This window comes from Pleurodeles waltl, chromosome 8 (assembly GCF_031143425.1).
Source record: "Pleurodeles waltl isolate 20211129_DDA chromosome 8, aPleWal1.hap1.20221129, whole genome shotgun sequence".
Lineage (NCBI taxonomy): Eukaryota > Metazoa > Chordata > Amphibia > Caudata > Salamandridae > Pleurodeles > Pleurodeles waltl.
In genome coordinates this window covers 1,224,376,536-1,224,396,924 of record NC_090447.1, presented here as the reverse complement: position 1 = coordinate 1,224,396,924, position 20,389 = coordinate 1,224,376,536, and the positions used below count along the sequence as shown (strand labels likewise).

The following is a 20,389-nucleotide window of genomic DNA, read 5'->3' as shown; positions in this document are numbered from 1 at the left end:
CTTGAGTCTGGGTTTTTGGAGCTACCCAGTCCAGAATAGTCTGGATCTTGGGTTGGAGTGGCTGAACTTGGCCTCCACCTACAAGGTGTCCCAAGTAAACCACAGTTCCCTGCCCTATCTGGCATTTGGATGCCTTGATAGAGAGGCCTGCAGATTGCAGAGCCTTCAAAACCTTCCTCAGGTGGACCAGGTGATCCTGCCAGGTGGAGCTAAAGACAGCAATATCATCAAGATAAGCTGTGCTAAAGGACTCCAAGCCAGCAAGGACTTGATTCACCAACCTTTGGAAGGTGGCAGGGGCATTCTTTAAACCAAAGGGCATAACAGTAAACTGATAATGCCCATCAGGTGTGGAGAATGCTGTCTTTTCTTTTGCTCCAGGTGCCATTTTTATTTGCCAGTACCCCGCTGTCAAGTCAAAGGTACTTAGAAATTTGGCAGCACCTAATTTATCAATGAGCTCATCAGCTCTTGGAATTGGATGGGCATCTGTCTTGGTGACAGAATTGAGCCCTCTGTAGTCCACACAAAACCTCATCTCTTTCTTTCCATCTTTGGTGTGAGGTTTGGGGACTAAGACCACTGGGCTAGCCCAGGGGCTGTCAGAGCGCTCAATTACTCCCAATTCCAGCATCTTGTGGACTTCCACCTTGATGCTTTCCTTAACATGGTCCGACTGTCTAAAGATTTTGTTCTTGACAGGCATGCTGTCTCCTGTGTCCACATCATGGGTACACAGGTGTGTCTGACCAGGGGTTAAGGAGAAGAGTTCAGGAAACTGTTGTAGGACTCTCCTACAATCAGCTTGCTGTTGGCCAGAGAGGGTGTCTGAGTAGATCACTCCATCTACTGTCCCATCTTTTGGGTCTGATGACAGAAGATCAGGGAGAGGTTCACTCTCTGCTTCCTGATCCTCATCTGTTACCATCAACAGATTCACATCAGCCCTGTCATGGAAGAGCTTAAGGCGGTTCACATGGATCACCCTCTTGGGGCTCCTGCTTGTGCCCAGGTCCACCAAGTAGGTGACCTGACTCTTCCTCTCTAGTACTGGGTAAGGGCCACTCCATTTGTCCTGGAGTGCCCTGGGAGCCACAGGCTCCAGAACCCAGACTTTCTGCCCTGGTTGGAACTCAACCAGTGCAGCCTTTTGGTCATACCAAAACTTCTGGAGCTGTTGGCTGGCCTCAAGGTTTTTGGTTGCCTTTTCCATGTACTCTGCCATTCTAGAGCGAAGGCCAAGTACATAGTCCACTATGTCCTGTTTAGGCTCATGGAGAGGTCTCTCCCAGCCTTCTTTAACAAGGGCAAGTGGTCCCCTTACAGGATGACCAAACAGAAGTTCAAAGGGTGAGAATCCTACTCCCTTCTGTGGCACCTCTCTGTAGGCGAAAAGCAGACATGGCAAGAGGACATCCCATCTCCTTTTGAGCTTTTCTGGGAGCCCCATGATCATGCCTTTTAATGTCTTGTTGAATCTCTCAACCAAGCCATTAGTTTGTGGATGGTATGGTGTAGTGAATTTATAAGTCACTCCACACTCATTCCACATGTGCTTTAGGTATGCTGACATGAAGTTGGTACCTCTGTCAGACACCACCTCCTTAGGGAAACCCACTCTGGTAAAGATACCAATGAGGGCCTTGGCTACTGCAGGGGCAGTAGTCGACCTAAGGGGGATAGCTTCAGGATACCTGGTAGCATGATCCACTACTACCAGGATATACATATTTCCTGAGGCTGTGGGAGGTTCCAGTGGACCAACTATGTCCACACCCACTCTTTCAAAGGGCACCCCCACCACTGGAAGTGGAATGAGGGGGGCCTTTGGATGCCCACCTGTCTTACCACTGGCTTGACAGGTGGGGCAGGAGAGGCAAAACTCCTTAACCATGTTGGACATATTGGGCCAGTAGAAGTGGTTGACTAACCTCTCCCACGTCTTGGTTTGTCCCAAATGTCCAGCAAGGGGAATGTCATGGGCCAATGTTAGGATGAACTCTCTGAACAGTTGAGGCACTACCACTCTCCTAGTGGCACCAGGTTTGGGGTCTCTGGCCTCAGTGTACAGGAGCCCATCTTCCCAATAGACCCTATGTGTTCCATTTTTCTTGCCTTTGGACTCTTCAGCAGCTTGCTGCCTAAGGCCTTCAAGAGAGGGACAGGTTTCTTGTCCCTTACACAGCTCTTCCCTTGAGGGTCCCCCTGGGCCTAAGAGCTCAACCTGATAAGGTTCAAGCTCCAAAGGCTCAGTTCCCTCAGAGGGCAGAACTTCTTCCTGAGAAGAGAGGTTCCCTTTCTTTTGCTGTGTTGCAGTTGGTTTCCCAACTGACTTTCCTGTTCTCTTGGTAGGCTGGGCCATTCTTCCAGACTCCAGCTCTACTTGTTCACCCTGTGCCTTGCATTGTGCTCTGGTTTTCACACACACCAGTTCAGGGATGCCCAGCATTGCTGCATGGGTTTTTAGTTCTACCTCAGCCCATGCTGAGGACTCCAGGTCATTTCCAAGCAGACAGTCCACTGGGATATTTGAGGAGACCACCACCTGTTTCAGGCCATTGACCCCTCCCCATTCTAAAGTAACCATTGCCATGGGATGTACTTTTCTCTGATTGTCAGCGTTGGTGACTGTGTAAGTTTTTCCAGTCAGGTATTGGCCAGGGGAAACCAGTTTCTCTGTCACCATGGTGACACTGGCACCTGTATCCCTCAGGCCCTCTATTCTAGTCCCATTAATTAAGAGTTGCTGTCTGTATTTTTGCATGTTAGGCGGCCAGACAGCTAGTGTGGCTAAATCCACCCCACCCTCAGAAACTAGAGTAGCTTCAGTGTGGACCCTGATTTGCTCTGGGCACACTGTTGATCCCACTTGGAGACTAGCCATACCAGTGTTACCTGGATGGGAGTTTGGAGTGGAACCTTTCTTGGGACAGGCCTTGTCTCCAGTTTGGTGTCCATGCTGTTTACAGCTATGACACCAGGCCTTTTTGGGATCAAAGTTTTTACCCTTGTACCCATTGTTTTGTGAAGAGGTTCTGGGCCCACCCTCCTGTGCAGGTTTTTGGGGGCCTGTAGAAGACTCTTTACTATTTTTAGTTTTGGTTGTCTCATCACCCTTCCCCTGGGGAGTCTTTGTGACCCCTTTCTTTTGGTCACCCCCTGTTGAAGTCTTGGACACCCTTGTCTTGACCCAATGGTCCGCCTTCTTTCCCAATTCTTGGGGAGAAATTGGTCCTAGGTCTACCAGATGCTGATGCAGTTTATCATTGAAACAATTACTTAACAGGTGTTCTTTCACAAATAAATTGTACAGCCCATCATAATTACTTACACCACTGCCTTGAATCCAACCATCTAGTGTTTTCACTGAGTAGTCAACAAAGTCAACCCAGGTCTGGCTCGAGGATTTTTGAGCCCCCCTGAACCTAATCCTGTACTCCTCAGTGGAGAATCCAAAGCCCTCAATCAGGGTACCCTTCATGAGGTCATAAGATTCTGCATCTTTTCCAGAGAGTGTGAGGAGTCTATCCCTACACTTTCCAGTGAACATTTCCCAAAGGAGAGCACCCCAGTGAGATCTGTTCACTTTTCTGGTTACACAAGCCCTCTCAAAAGCTGTGAACCACTTGGTGATGTCATCACCATCTTCAAATTTTGTCACAATCCCTTTGGGGATTTTTAACATGTCAGGAGAATCTCTGACCCTATTTATATTGCTGCCACCATTGATGGGTCCTAGGCCCATCTCTTGTCTTTCCCTTTCTATGGCTAGGAGCTGTCTCTCTAAAGCCAATCTTTTGGCCATCCTGGCTAACAGGAGGTCATCTTCACTGAGAGCATCCTCAGTGATTTCAGAAATGTGGGACCCTCCTGTGAGGGACTCACTATTTCTGACTAACACAGTTGGAGACAGGACTTGAGGGGTCCTGTTCTCCCTATTTAGGACTGGAGGAGGGACATTGGCCTCCAAGTCACTAATTTCTTCCTCTGTGATGTCATCATCAGAGGGGTTGGCTTTTTCAAACTCTGCCAACAGCTCCTGGAGCTGAATTTTGGTAGGTCTGGAGCCAATGGTTATTTTTTTGATATTACAGAGAGACCTTAGCTCCCTCATCTTAAGATGGAGGTAAGGTGTGGTGTCGAGTTCCACCACCTGCATCTCTGTATCAGACATTATTCTGCTAAGAGTTGGAATACTTTTTAAAGAATCTAAAACTGTTTCTAGAATCTAATTTCAAACTTTTAACAAACTTTTAAACTCTAAAAGACAATGCTAAACAGGGACTTAACACACAAGGCCCTAGCAGGACTTTTAAGAATTTAGAAAAATTTCAAATTGCAAAAATGAATTTCTAATGACAATTTTGGAATTTGTCGTGTGATCAGGTATTGGCTGAGTAGTCCAGCAAATGCAAAGTCTTGTACCCCACCGCTGATCCACCAATGTAGGAAGTTGGCTCTGTATGTGCTATTTCAAAGTAAGGAATAGCATGCACAGAGTCCAAGGGTTCCCCTTAGAGGTAAAATAGTGGTAAAAAATAGATAATACTAATGCTCTATTTTGTGGTAGTGTGGTCGAGCAGTAGGCTTATCCAAGGAGTAGTGTTAAGCATTTGTTGTACATACACATAGACAATAAATGAGGTACACACACTCAGAGACAAATCCAGCCAATAGGTTTTTATATAGAAAAATATCTTTTCTTAGTTTATTTTAAGAACCACAGGTTCAAATTCTACATGTAATATCTCATTCGAAAGGTATTGCAGGTAAGTACTTTAGGAACTTCAAATCATCAAAATTGCATGTATACTTTTCAAGTTATTCACAAATAGCTGTTTTAAAAGTGGACACAGTGCAATTTTCACAGTTCCTAGGGGAGGTAAGTATTTGTTAGGTTAACCAGGTAAGTAAGACACTTACAGGGCTTAGTTCTTGGTCCAAGGTAGCCCACCGTTGGGGGTTCAGAGCAACCCCAAAGTCACCACACCAGCAGCTCAGGGCCGGTCAGGTGCAGAGTTCAAAGTGGTGCCCAAAACACATAGGCTAGAATGGAGAGAAGGGGGTGCCCCGGTTCCGGTCTGCTTGCAGGTAAGTACCCGCGTCTTCGGAGGGCAGACCAGGTGGGTTTTGTAGGGCACCGGGGGGGACACAAGTCCACACAGAAATTTCACCCTCAGCGGCGCGGGGCCCGCGGGTGCAGTGTAGAAACAAGCGTCGGGTTCGCAATGTTAGTCTATGAGAGATCTCGGGATCTCTTCAGCGCTGCAGGCAGGCAAGGGGGGGATTCCTCGGGGAAACCTCCACTTGGGCAAGGGAGAGGGACTCCTGGGGGTCACTTCTCCAGTGAAAGTCCGGTCCTTCAGGTCCTGGGGGCTGCGGGTGCAGGGTCTCTCCCAGGCGTCGGGACTTTAGGTTCAAAGAGTCGCGGTCAGGGGAAGCCTCGGGATTCCCTCTGCAGGCGGCGCTGTGGGGGCTCAGGGGGGACAGGTTTTGGTACTCACAGTATCAGAGTAGTCCTGGGGTCCCTCCTGAGGTGTTGGATCGCCACCAGCCGAGTCGGGGTCGCCGGGTGCAGTGTTGCAAGTCTCACGCTTCTTGCGGGGAGCTTGCAGGGTTCTTTAAAGTTGCTGGAAACAAAGTTGCAGCTTTTCTTGGAGCAGGTCCGCTGTCCTCTGGAGTTCCTTGTCTTTTCGAAGCAGGGGCAGTCCTCAGAGGATGTCGAGGTCGCTGGTCCCTTTGGAAGGCGTCGCTGGAGCAGGATCTTTGGAAGGCAGGAGACAGGCCGGTGAGTTTCTGGAGCCAAGGCAGTTGTCGTCTTCTGGTCTTCCGCTGCAGGGGTTTTCAGCTGGGCAGTCCTTCTTCTTGTAGTTGCAGGAATCTAATTTTCTAGGGTTCAGGGTAGCCCTTAAATACTAAATTTAAGGGCGTGTTTAGGTCTGGGGGGTTAGTAGCCAATGGCTACTAGCCCTGAGGGTGGGTACACCCTCTTTGTGCCTCCTCCCAAGGGGAGGGGGTCACATCCCTAATCCTATTGGGGGAATCCTCCATCTGCAAGATGGAGGATTTCTAAAAGTTAGAGTCACCTCAGCTCAGGACACCTTAGGGGCTGTCCTGACTGGCCAGTGACTCCTCCTTGTTATTCTCATTATTTTCTCCGGCCTTGCCGCCAAAAGTGGGGCCTGGCCGGAGGGGGCGGGCAACTCCACTAGCTGGAGTGTCCTGCTGGGTTGGCACAAAGGAGGTGAGCCTTTGAGGCTCACCGCCAGGTGTGACAATTCCTGCCTGGGAGAGGTGTTAGCATCTCCACCCAGTGCAGGCTTTGTTACTGGCCTCAGAGTGACAAAGGCACTCTCCCCATGGGGCCAGCAACATGTCTCGGTTTGTGGCAGGCTGCTAAAACTAGTCAGCCTACACAGATAGTCGGTTAAGTTTCAGGGGGCACCTCTAAGGTGCCCTCTGTGGTGTATTTTACAATAAAATGTACACTGGCATCAGTGTGCATTTATTGTGCTGAGAAGTTTGATACCAAACTTCCCAGTTTTCAGTGTAGCCATTATGGTGCTGTGGAGTTCGTGTTTGACAGACTCCCAGACCATATACTCTTATGGCTACCCTGCACTTACAATGTCTAAGGTTTTGTTTAGACACTGTAGGGGTACCATGCTCATGCACTGGTACCCTCACCTATGGTATAGTGCACCCTGCCTTAGGGCTGTAAGGCCTGCTAGAGGGGTGTCTTACCTATACTGCATAGGCAGTGAGAGGCTGGCATGGCACCCTGAGGGGAGTGCCATGTCGACTTACTCGTTTTGTCCTCACTAGCACACACAAGCTGGCAAGCAGGGTGTCTGTGCTGAGTGAGGGGTCTCCAGGGTGGCATAAGACATGCTGCAGCCCTTAGAGACCTTCCTTGGCATCAGGGCCCTTGGTACTAGAAGTACCAGTTACAAGGGACTTATCTGGATGCCAGGGTCTGCCAATTGTGGATACAAAAGTACAGGTTAGGGAAAGAACACTGGTGCTGGGGCCTGGTTAGCAGGCCTCAGCACACTTTCAATTGTAAACATAGCATCAGCAAAGGCAAAAAGTCAGGGGGCAACCATGCCAAGGAGGCATTTCCTTACACTCAACAACTGTAAATGTCCACACAATGATAGTAGCCTCACTTTCATGTAGTCAGGCAATGGGTGTATAAAACAGTGCAAGGATACTGAAAGCTCCATGTTTTAGGTGTTTTGAAATTGCAGGTGTTAGAAATGGGGTCTTTGGTTGACAGTCAGGTTACCCCCTGTTCAAGCAAGGACCCTCACTCTAGTCAGGGTAAAAGAGAATCACCCTCAGCTAACCCCTGCTTACCCCCTTGGTAGCTTGGCAGAGCAGTAGGCTTAACCTCAGAGTGCTAGGTGTAAAGTATTTGTACCAACACACACAGTAACTTCATGACAACACTACAAAATGACACAACACCGGTTTAGAAAAATAGGAAATATTTATCTAAACAAAACAAGACCAAAACGACAAAAATCCGACATACACAAGTCAAGTTATGAATTTTTAAAGATTAAACTCAAAAATAGCGCTTAGAAACAAAAATGCTTCAATGAGATGTTAACACGGCGTCGTGATGGAGTCGTTCCCAACAAGCCGACACCAGCGGCGCCGGACACGGAGTCGTGTAGACCCCCAAGTACAGTACCTTTGGTGAAGAGTGAAAACAAGCCGATGCGCGAAGTCGGGAATCGCGATGTCTGTGCGAAACGTTGAATCCGTGCACTTCGAGCGGCGTCGGTCACGACGTGGTGCGGTGACTTCCACGGAGTCGCGGACTTCAGTGGGACTGCTGCGGCGTCGGGCCTGCGAAGAGTGTCGCGTTCCAGCGAAGGTCACGGCGTCAGGTGCAGGCGGCGTTACCGGATTCAGCAGCGGCGTCGGTCCGAAGTCGATTTCCTTGGATTCCACCAGCTTTCCTTTCAAGGGCCCAGGAACTGGATAGGGCACCACTTGTCAGAGCAGGAGTCTCTCCAGAGACTCCAGGTGCTGGCAGAGAGAAGTCTTTGCTGTCCCTGAGACTTCAAACAACAGGAGGCAAGCTCTAAATCAAGCCCTTGGAGATTTCTTCACAAGATGGAAGGCACACAAAGTCCAGTCTTTGCCCTCTTACTCTGGCAGAAGCAGCACTGCAGGAAAGCTCCACAAAGCACAGTCACAGGCAGGGCAGCACTTCTTCCTCAGCTATCAGCTCTTCTCCAGGCAGAGGTTCCTCTTGGTTCCAGAAGTGTTTCTAAAGTCTGTAGATTTGGGTGCCCTTCTTATACCCAGTTTAGTCTTTGAAGTCACCTTTCTTCAAAGGGGACTCACACCTACTTGTGAAATCCTGCCTTGCCCAGGCAAGTCATCAGACACACAGCAGGGGGTTGGAGCCGGCATTGTCAGAGGCAGGCACAGTCCTTTCAGATGAGAGTGACCACTCCACCCCTCCCTCCTAGCAGAGATGGCTAATCAGGAAATGCAGGTTACACCCCAGCCCCCTTTGTGTCACTGTCTGGTGTGAGGTGAAAAACAACCCAACTGTCAAACTGACCCAGACAGGGAATCCACAAACACGGCAGAGTCACAGAATGGTTTAAGCAAGAAAATGCTCACTTTCTAAAAGTGGCATTTTCAAACGCACAATCTTAAAATCAACTTTACTAAAAGATGTATTTTTAAATTGTGAGTTCAGGGACCCCAAACTCCACATGTCCATCTACTCTCTAGGGGAATCTACACTTTAATCATATTTAAAGGTAGCCCCCATGTTATCCTATGAGAGAGACAGGCCTTGCAACAGTGAAAAACGAAGTTGGCAGTATTTCACTGTCAGGACATATAAACTACATTACTATATGACCTACCTTATCCATACACTGCACCCTGCCCTTGGGGCTACCTAGGGCCTACCTTAGGGGTGCCTTACATGTAAGAAAAGGGAAGGTTTAGGCCTGGCAAGTGGGTACACTTGCCAAGTCGAATTCACAGTGTAAAAATACACTTACAGACACTGCAGTGGCAGGTCGGAGACATGATTACAGAGCTACTTATGTGGGTGGCACAATCAGTGCTGCAGGCCCACTGGTAGCATTTGATTTACAGGCCCTGGCACCTCTAGTGCACCTTACTAGGGACTTACTAGTAAATCAAATAGGCCAATCATGGATAAACCAATTACATACAATTTACACGGAGAGCATATGCACTTTAGCACTGGTTAGCAGTAGTAAAGTGATCAGAGTTGAAAAGCCAACAGCAACAGGTCAGAAAAAAATAGGAGGCAGGAGGCAAAAAGACTGGGGATGACCCTGCATAAGCAAAAGTCCAACAGCAGGCTAGAACCTAATATAGTGTAATTCAAATTTTAAAGGTTCTGCAAGGTACTATGCTGTTGATAGGGATGTGCACCCCTCCAATGTCAAAATATTCAGTAAGGAGCAAGTGAATGGCACAGACTGTGTCCAGGAATGTGTTTAATAAAAACATTTAAATAATACTTTCTTAGTTACTTAATTCATTATTGTCCTGCAGGCCAGATAGAATCCAGGTAGAGTGAGTGTTAGAGGTAATGAGGCGTGTGAGAGTCTGTGAGTGTAAGACAGAGTGTAATAAACAGACTTTTTTTGCATTGGAAAGTCTACTATATTGGACACGCTACTGGTGGGAAAACACTCTATAATCTGCAATACCCGTCTTTTAAAACAAATATATGTTATAACAATAAACTCCAAAAACAACGTATATTATAAACAGTGGAAACCGCAATTTGTGTCTATTTTCAGGGTTAGGTAGCAGAATAAACACTGATTTAAAAAAGTTTAGAAAGCAATGTGAAAACACCACTGACAGCCACAAAGAATAAACACTGAGAACAGGAAACCCTGACCACATTCAATGCATTTGGGCTGAGTTTTTACTCAACTGCATGAAGTGGTAAGTCTCTCCTTCAGAAATCCAATGCTCCAAACAGTGCTTGCAAATCAACCAGATCTTAATGGAAGTACCTACCGGAAGCTTAACCCAATCCAGCCAAAATTCCTGTTATTTGCTAAGAACAACAAACACGAAATAGTACAAATAGTACAACCCTAGCTTGATGTCATTAACCTTGATTAAATTGAACATTAAGTTTCACTTGGAGTCATCACAGACATCAACTTCACTTTCAAGGGACACATTACCAAAATACAACTCCAGATCTGCTGTTCAAGTCCTCGCTCTCTCACATCCGAATGGTGGTAACATTGTGATTCATAACCTTGAGCAGCTGATATAATGACTGCACATATTTTGTCACAATATATTCTTAAGCGTGACCATATATTCATTTGAGTGTACTATTGTTTAACAGCACAGTAGTGAAGTGATGCACTTGAGAACCATAGTAATGTACATTCACAATGTAATCATTTTATTTAACCTAGATAACATAACCTGAACAATCAATGCAAAGAAATTTGTTTTGCTGGATTATGTTTCCTACGTATGTTAATTATTAGATTTTCATTAAACAAATCTATTTCCTTCGATTTAACACCATAGTGTCACTTAAGTGTTGTTTTAATATTGCTGTTCCCTATTATAATTCCACTTGTAAAAAATAAAGTACATTTGTCTTTCAAAGTGTATTTTACATAACGTTGACAATGATTATTAATGACAAAGTAAATTAATTAAATGCTAAATGAAGTTATTTGGTTTATTAAAGGACGCATTTGATTTATTGCTTAGCTTAGCCACAGTAGTTATTTAGGCCCATGACTGTGCAGAACCTGTTTGAAAATGCCTTTTCAACTTGCTAGTGAGACATTTCCTTCAGGTTGCATTCATACTAGATGTTAATAATGTTTTATATACATCCATTCTCACTGCATTCCAGTGAGATTTCAAATGTCCTATTGTATTATGTCCTGTGGGTGTTGGGAGGATGTCCTTGGAACAGGAACATTGTGATAATTTGTTTCAAACTATGTACTGGAGATGAAGTTGGACCCCTTGCCCATGACAGTGATGGTAGACTGTATTGGATGCCCAACATGTGATGTCTTTTGATTGGATAATGGAACTGTTCGATCCAAAAATGTAGAATTTTTTATGAATCAGAACAATTTATGTCTTTTAATTTATCATTCCCTGATTAACTTTCACCACTCTTCATTGGACCTGCTTGAGACAAGATACCTTGTCTTTTTGACAGCTTAAGTCTTAAACCTATTGCACCAGCCCATTGACACATTGCCGCATTTCCCTAATGTCGATGTCCAAAGACTTTACTGATGTTGCCACTTATTGCTATTGCTGGTGAGTCTTTTCTGCATGGACTGAATTCCCCAGTGTTTTTCCTAGGTTTAGAGTTAAATGTTAATTGTTTGATTTTCTAAAATATCCTTAAGCTCAAGCTTAGATTTAGGATTTTTCAGAATCTGTATGAAGATTCTTGACAGAGTTTTAAATGCTCACATTGTCTCTTTTTCCTTACTTGTTGCCAATTATAGTTAGTTTGAGGTTGACCCAGGTGTCACTCTTCCAAATTGTCTTTGCCCTATTTTAACTTTTTACATTTTGTCCCCAAATCTGACTTGATCGGTAAATGTCAGCTAGCGACATTCTTGTAGGGATCACCCCTTGTGTGATTAACTTGATGAATAATAATTATCTTCATGTCGGGTGGTTCACAGGTATTTATTAACCACCAGGTTATATTATTGTTTTGCGTCGTTGTCATAGAGTGCCTGGTATGCTTAATGTTGATTAAATTGCATTTCTTTGATCGTTTTGGTCACCCTATAGTTGTCCAGTATCTTTACAGTTTGTTCTTGAAGATTATTTACATTAACCTGTGCATTAATCTGTTATAAAGCCCCTTGAACGTTTATAACAACTTGGTTTTCCTTGTGTGGACACATAGGTCATACTGAATTGAATAATGTTTGTTGTTTTGTGAAAAGTTTTTCTGTGCCCAAATTTGCCTCTTACCTCCGGATGACTGAAATCATTTGTTGACCTCCTATAGGGCATTGTCACATGCAACAGAGAGACATGTTGGGGCAACCTCTAAACTCTACACTGGCACCATTTAGGATACTCTTCATGCCATAGCTTGTCTTATGCAGGACCTGTAGAAACATGAAAACATCATCCTGGAGGTATCAGATTGGCTGTTCTTGCTAGCCTGTACCATCTTCAAAACTAGCTGCATCATCTACAAAGCCATCACAAACAGCACCTCTACTTATCTTGCAGAGAAACACCATCTCCGGATGTTCACTGCACACTCACAGTCAGGATGCCCTCAGACTGCAGACCATAAACACAGGCTCCTAAACAACAACTCTACATCCAGCAGGTCCACCCCTGCCCTTCTCCAATTCAGGAAAGTCTTGAAGACGCACTCTCTAAGAAATCTACATCACAATGTATTACTAATTTATGAACCAGCTCCCATTCCTATCACTCGTTCTCTTTTTTTTTTCTTTGACTCTCTGTTAGCGCGTCTGACATTATTTGGTTTCTTATCTATAATTTATAAGGGGATACCTTAGAGGTTTGATGGACCTTTTGACTGCACTTAGAGTAAATCCCACGATAGGACTCAATTTCAATACCAATCAATAACAAAATCAATAATCTTGGGAATCAGTAATTTCCACACCACTTTGGCCATGAATAGCCACACGTTTAGGTAAGAGCTTTTTTCCCTCTATTAACAATGCTAATATCACATAACTTAATCTCAAAATCAAATAATAAACATACAGAAAAAACACTGGTTGACCAAATCCCCTAGAGAATCTCAATGTATTCAAAGCATATATTGTTATGCACTCTAGAATCACAGTGCAAATCAATAGCAAAAATAACTGCGCAATAGAAATAGCATACATTTAGATTTCAGCAAAGAAACATCAACTGTTGTTAATAATTAGCAAACATTTCTGTGAGTATCCTAGCAAACCTTCTGATTAGAACACCATTTTTGGGCTTCATGCAAAACAATTTAGTCAACACCAATTTGGAAAAACATCTAGCTATAGCTCTATCAAAATTAGCGGTGGCTACCTAGAAAACAAAAGACAAATTACATCAAACAATAACATTTGATTAGTACCTCTCCTCCGTATGGATAAGCAAGCTGCGACTGTCTTCGTCAATTGGACATCTATTCAGTCAGCATCAGCATCGGGCTAAGAAAGGAGAATGGTTCAGAACAGGGGACTCTAAGCTATCGAACAATTGGTAAAGCATAGTTTAAGGATCAGCATTCAGCATCAAAAATCTAACCAAATTGAGGTCCAGATGTAGGAAAATCCTGAATTGTGACTCGCAAATTGCGTGTCAGAGAGACTCGCAATTTGCGAGTCGCAATTCAGGATGCAGGATGGTGTCCCTGACAAGGGTGTCGCAAAGGCCTACCTCATTAATATTAATGAGGTGGGTCGCCATTTGCAACCCCCTTGCGACTTGCAGCACTCACAAGGATGGTGGCCTGCTGGAGACAGCAGACCACCATGTCTGTGACTGCTTTTAAATAAAGCAGTTTTTTTTTTTAATGCAGCTCGTTTTCCTTAAAGAAAAATGAGATGCAATACAAAACAAAAAAATGTAATGTTTTTGTTTCATTTTTTCAGAGCAGGCAGTGGTCCATAGGACCACTGCCTGCTCTGAAAAAAAAATTTCCATGCCATTCACAAAGGGGAAGGAGTCCCCCTTCCCTTTTGCGAATGGGTTACCACTGGTGTGACACTGGTGGTAAATGCAATTGCTTTGCAACGGCATTCGCGGTCACAAAGCAATGCAGCATCGCGCTGCGACTCGCAATTAGGAAGGGGAACACCCCTTCCTAATTGCGACTCGCAGTCCCATTTGCGAGTCGGTAACCAGGTTACCGACTCGCAAACTAGAAATTGGGCATCGCGATGTGGGTTTTACATGCAGTCAGGATAAGTTAAAATCCTCCAAGACTCTTCACACGTTGCTCTTGGTCAAAGAATCGTACGTTTACACTTAGTCCAACGAAAGTAGAACTTCAAATCTAAGATACAACTAAACTGTCTTTCACATGTCAATGATTGGCTCCTCTTCTCCTGTTCCCATCGTCAGACTCGTCAGGTAACAATTTTTTATCTCTATTTCCGTCAATCAGTGCATCCATTGTTAGCTCCTGGGAACATCGCTTTCACACACACTAAACTCTACATTGTAACGATAGCTAAAACAGCATTTTCTAGTAAGTAGTTCTCAAGAAAAAAGGGAGCATTTACTTACTAGTATTTGGTCAACGCAGTGGAATAATACAAGTATTAATTTCTCTAACCAACCATTTTATGTGAATTATTTAAACAGTGCAACTTAACATGAGGCTGTGCAACTAAGCCCATGAACTCGCTAACTTAAGGCCTACAATTAATACAGCAAATACATAATACGTAATCATTAATATAACATACTACTACATTAATCTAAACAGGAGCACGTCATTTCATATTAATAAACAATTAATAAGGACACTTCATGATTACTGGAGGCCACTCGAGTATGCACATCTTTCAAGTTGTGCATTATTTTCTATATTAATTCATTTTCTATGCAGATTCAACATTCAGAATACATGAATATTTATTAGTAAAAATTCAGCGTTCACACTCTCTACAGCGCCCCGCTAGATTGTGGGTAGATTTGAAATATAGACTAATCACATACATATATGTGCATGTTAAAGGAGATGCATTGCTGGACAAATATTAGACAATAAAGTTCTTCTTCAAGTCTTCAAATAAGTCACACTTTTTGGAGACAACGGCATCAAGCAGGGTAAAATTATGCTGTTAGAAATCTGGCTTGTCTTTTGGGGCTCCTTGATCTGGCCTTTCCTAATACACTTATTTCGGCCATTAGTATCCATTAGATTGTCTCCCATCAAACATCTGAAAACGATTGAGAGGATCTTAAGAGACTACAAGGGAACAAGATTCAACGAATGTAATGGCATTAGAGGTGAATGATTCGTTTGGGCGTGATTTAAGTGTGTTACACAGAATTTTAGATGTAGATTTTAAAACCTGCCAGAAGATGGCCTCAGCGTAACACATTTGAATTCACTCCTTTGATAATGAGCGATTTAATTCGTTTAATTGTTCATGTGTTGCGCAGATGTGGTAGGCTTGGAAACTCATAAACATTAAAAGTATTATCAAAACAACGTTTTTTTATCTACCCTTTTTCCACTAAATTACTTGCCATAAAATATGTAAAACCACCCGACTTCTAACCTTTCTCCTTATGCCCCAAACTACATTTATTTAGCACGTAATCGTAATGAAATCGCCGAGAACAATGTATTTTATCTCGCACGCTGCGCGCTGAGGAGAAGGTTTGTAAAACTGGCTTCAAACTATTTTAAATGCCATGTCCACTAAAAACAAGTACATATGATAATATAGCCATGAAGTAAATATTCGTTCTCCGTAAAACACAAACTGCAGCAATTCAAAAATGAAAACGCAGAACATGAAACTATGAGGTAAAACTTTAATAATAATAAAAAGGAAGTGCTATAGCACTTCATTTTACAACTGCCTTTTTAAGCTATGTATACGACAAAGTACGATTATTCTTTCACCCTACTTAATGGCACTGACTAAGGAGGAACCTTACCTTTGTTTTGCCGTGTTTTGTAAACCCCTGCGATCTCTCTAATGTGTAGTGATATGACACCACCTAGGTAAACCTGCCAGATGATTCTCGCAAAAGGAAAATGTGGGACTCCAGTCCTGGGTTTTTGTTTAATAGTCTAATGCATTCTGGAGTTTGCAAACCTAATTAGCTTCAGCTGACTCAATTCAGCCTGAGAACTGCGTAAAAGACAAGCACAGGCCTGTCCCCCCCCCCCCCCCAGCATTCTTGACCATGAGCCCTTTGGTAATCTGACACCTAGGTTACGGTTTATGATCTACAAAACTATTGATAGAGACCCGAACCCAAGTAGTTCTGCCCAGATTAAAAACAAAAAGCAATTGCTTTTCAAATAGCCCTTTGTTTGGTTTTAAATTTTAACATATAAAATACACATCATCGTAATCCCAAACAAATCATAAAATTTACTGGAACAACTGCTTGCACTGTAATCAGCAGCATCAGTTCTAATCTATTGGAGTGACGTATTATGAGAAAAGCAAACCTTCAAAATAAGAGAAAGCAAAGAAGCTAGGGTGACCACCTGGCATGGAGGCAACTTCAGGATGAGACAGTAAAAAGTAAGGCCAAAGGGGCAAACTACAAGACTTAAAATCAGGACAAAAGGAGGAGAGGTCATACCCCACTGGTTTATCGATCCATGTATTTACTATTTTTTACATTGCACTATTTATTCACTGTGCAGTGTATGAGACTGCCTCTAGGTATGCTACGTTATGATGGTGCATTATGTCCTTGTTCAATACTAAATTGATGCCCTTGAGCACGGTGTCAATGGCATCACTCCTGCCCAGATATACCCAATTTTTCTTAAAGAGAAAGCAACAGTAACATTTTGATTATGTTTCTAAACATTTCAATACCTATGGCAAACAGTTTCAGAAACATTAAGTTAAGTGACATATTCACATTCTGCTAGTTTAGACAAGTTGAACAAACACATCGGTCTCACCTGACTCTCCACTAGACTTCAAACTTAAAAAAAATAATGAGGCAGAGCAGATGGTGTGGGTGACAGTCTCAAATCAAATGTCAGAATTTTAGGTACATACAACTTTTCTGTATTCTCACAGCACCAAGAAAGCCAGACTGCTCGATTAGAGTGTGCGTCACAGACTATTTATCTCAGAACTGGGAGCTTGTCCACCATACAGACAGAGAATTAAGGAGCAGGATGAAGTCAAGATCAGATGGGACATTCCCAGCAACTGATTCAAAGGGTCATTGATAAGAACCGAACAACTAAGAAAGAGCAGAACAATGTAGGACAACTAATATCAGAGATGCCTTCCATGAGTACTGGAAAATACTGTGTACTTAGCGACTAGTCTCAGAAAAGATGCCAGAAACAGAAGAGGCACTGTCGAGAGGTTGAATAGACAGCACCCTGGAAAACTGTGCCAGTGCAATAGTTCATTGGTAGTACTTTTGGAGGGCGATTGGGTCCTGGACCGCTTGGAATGTTGGGGCCTGGGTACTTTCCCTCTCTGCTCTCTGTCCTTGTCTCAAAATGGCACTGCAGCAAGCCAACCCTGAACCAGTGGTCTGGCTCATCCCTAAATGTGAAGAAATACACAGAGCATTCCAAAATGTTGGTATGCTGATAGGGGTGATAGGGGTGATAGAGAGGGGAAGAGATGAGTCAGGAGCGGGAAGAACCAGGGAGTAGGTAGCAGTTAGCTCTGTTGGGAAACAGAGCTAACAGAGGAAGAGGAGCGGGAGCAGGAGGGAAAGAAGAGAACAGGAGGAACAGAAAACAGAAGAACAGAAGACAGAAGACCACAGAAGAAGAACAGAAGACCGAAGAGCCGAAGAACAGAAGACAGAAGACCACAGAAGAAGAGGAGCTGAATACACAGAAGACAGAAGGCCACAGAAGAAGCTACAGAAGAGGAGGAGCGCAGAGGACAGAAAAGTACAGATGAAGGTGAAGAAGAGGAGCGCAGAAGACAGAAGAATACAGATGAAGGTGAAGAAGAGGAGCACAGAAGACAGAAGAATACAGATGAAGGTGAAGAAGAAGAGGGGCGGCGAGCAGCAGAGGAAGGAGCCAAGAAGAGGGACAGAGAAGAGGAGGCACACGCGGGTCGCAGTGCAGAGGAGAGGGAGAGAAGCACACAGATGAAGAGAGAAGACGGGGAGCAGGAGGGAAAGAAGAGTACAGAAGAAGACTGCAGAAGGAGAGCGCAGAGGAAGAACAGAGAAGAAGAAAAGAAGCAGGAGAGAGGGTGAGTAGGGCGGGGCAGGGCGAGGGGCTGGGAGGTGGGGAGGTACTTACTGCGAGGTAGCTGGGCTTGCTGGGAGGTCTCAGGAACCTTAGCTGGAGGAGCTGGAGGAGCTGCAGCGGCAGGGGGAGAGACCTACCCTTGGGTCAAGGGTCGCTACCACTGTCGTGCAGCGGCCGCCATAAGAGGGAGGGGGGGAGGGGTCAGCTGGGGGCGAATAGGAGCTGGGGGGTGGGGGCGTGCAGGAGGTGGCGGCGGGAAAGCGGAGGGAGGGGGGACAGGTAGAGGGGAGAAGAGCTGGGGGAGGGGGGTTAAGGGTGGTGGGGGTGAGTTTTAGGAAGGTTAGGGAGAGAGATAGGAGTAAGGTTGGGAAGATAGGGGGTGTTGTAGAGGTGGGTGAGGGTGAGAGGTAGAGTGAAAGGATAGGAAGATAGGGGTGGTAACAGAGGGGGTGGCGAGTGGGGGGGAAGATAGAGAGATTAGTAGATAGGAGGAGGTGGTGAGTGAGGGAGACAGAGAGAGAGATAGAGAGATAGGTAGATAGAGATGGAGGTAGATAGGGGTGATAGAGAGGGGGAGAGACGAGTCAGGAGCGGGAAGAACCAGGGAGTAGGTAGCAGTTAGCTCTGTTGGGAAACAGAGCTAACAGAGGAAGAGGAGCGGGGAGCAGGAGGGAAAGAAGAGAACAGGAGGAACAGAAGACAGAAGAACAGAAGACAGAAGACCACAGAAGAAGAACAGAAGGCCGAAGAGCCGAAGAACAGAAGACAGAAGACCACAGAAGAAGAGGAGCCGAAGAACAGAAGACAGAAGACCACAGAAGAAGAGGAGCCGAATACACAGAAGACAGAAGGCCACAGAAGAAGCTACAGAAGAAGAGGGGCGCAGAGGACAGAAAAGTACAGATGAAGGTGAAGAAGAGGAGCGCAGATGAGGAGAGAGCGAAACTTAAATCAGCTCTAAAAATTTACAAAGAAGCTTGTTTGACAGCTAAATCGGATTATTTCACACTTAAAATTAGTGAGGCGGCCAATTCCTCTAAGGAACTATTTAAAACTATCACTGCCCTCACCACCCCCCTAGATACTTCTAAAGGTGAAAATTCCCAAGACTTTTGCAACAAAGTGGCCAATTTTTTCGAACGTAAAATTCATAACATCTACTCTAGTTTTGAATCGGACGATGAATATGTTAACCTATCTTTACGGTCAATTGTGCCCCCATGCCAGGGATTGACACCCCATGGGTCGCTGGATGAGCCTCATTTATTATCTAGGTTTAAATTGCCATCTAAAGAGGACATGTACAAGCTTTTACTTGAATGCAAATCTGGCTCCCCTACGGATCCTTGTCCTCCTGCTATCCTGCGACTTGTACCCGACTTAGTGGTACCTATGTTGACCCCTATTTTTCAGGAAGTTCTTATAACAGGTGTGTACCCCAAGGCATGGAAAGAAACTACGATCCTTCCTTTAAAAAAGAAGGAAACTGGCAAACCTGACGATTTGACTAATCTACGCCCTATAGCCCTTCTTCCCTTTGCGGCTAAAATGTTAGAAAAACATCTCAATAAAGGATTAGTTGATTTCCTGTCAGCCACTAAGGGCTTAGACAGTGCGCAACATGGTTTTCGGAAATTGCATAGCACGGAATCGGCTCTCATTGCATCTTCCGACACCATACGCAGATTGGTTGATGAGGGCCAAGGGGTCTTTTTGGTTTTGCTAGATTTGTCTGCAGCATTCGATACCATCGCCCCCCATATTCTATTAGATCGTCTGCACCAGGCTGGTGTAAGAGATCAAGCTCTCAAACTGATTGAATCCTTTCTGTCCGACAGGTGGGCTACGGTTAGTAGTGGTGATTTCAGATCCCCAGCTTATCTGCTGCCGTGTGGGGTCCCTCAGGGCTCGTCACTCAGCCCTACGCTGTTTAATGTGTACGTGGCACCGCTGGCAGAATTAATTCGTACTTTCGGCTTCATTCCCACCTTGTATGCTGATGACACTCAGATCATCATCCCCATCGATAATGATTTGGAGAAAGTGGCTACCCGCTTTAATGCTTGTATGATTGCAGTAAACAATTGGATGAGAGCCAATTGGCTAAAACTCAATTGTGAAAAAACGGAAATCCTGTGTTTCGGGGTGAAAAGGGATCTCTGGTCTTCCATGTGGTGGCCGAAAGAATGCGGCACCCTCCCGGAGCCAGGATCCACCTCGAAAAACTTAGGGTTACTGTTTGATGACCAACTGTCATTTAAACCACAGGTTAATCTGATAGTTAAGTCCTGTATGTGGATGCTGAAGAAATTAAAGAAAGTTTTCCCTTTTATTCCACCCTCCTGCAAAATTGCCGCTACTCTGGCTCTAGTCATTTCTAGACTGGACTATGGAAATGCGCTGCTGCTTAACCTGGATAAAGCATCCCTCAACAAG

At 44.7% G+C, this 20,389-nt stretch overlaps 1 long non-coding RNA gene across 1 annotated transcript in view; it reads right to left on the bottom strand.

The window, feature by feature from the left end:
* Positions 1-15,786, bottom strand: part of LOC138249204 (uncharacterized) — an 84,297-nt gene extending 68,511 nt beyond the window's left edge. Inside the window, exons 1-2 of the long non-coding RNA XR_011194780.1 lie at positions 15,688-15,786; positions 13,142-13,217 (exon numbers count right to left, since the gene is read on the bottom strand). This is a non-coding gene — a long non-coding RNA (uncharacterized lncRNA). The remainder of the gene's footprint in view (positions 1-13,141; positions 13,218-15,687) is intronic.
* Positions 15,787-20,389: the final 4,603 nt, after the last annotated feature.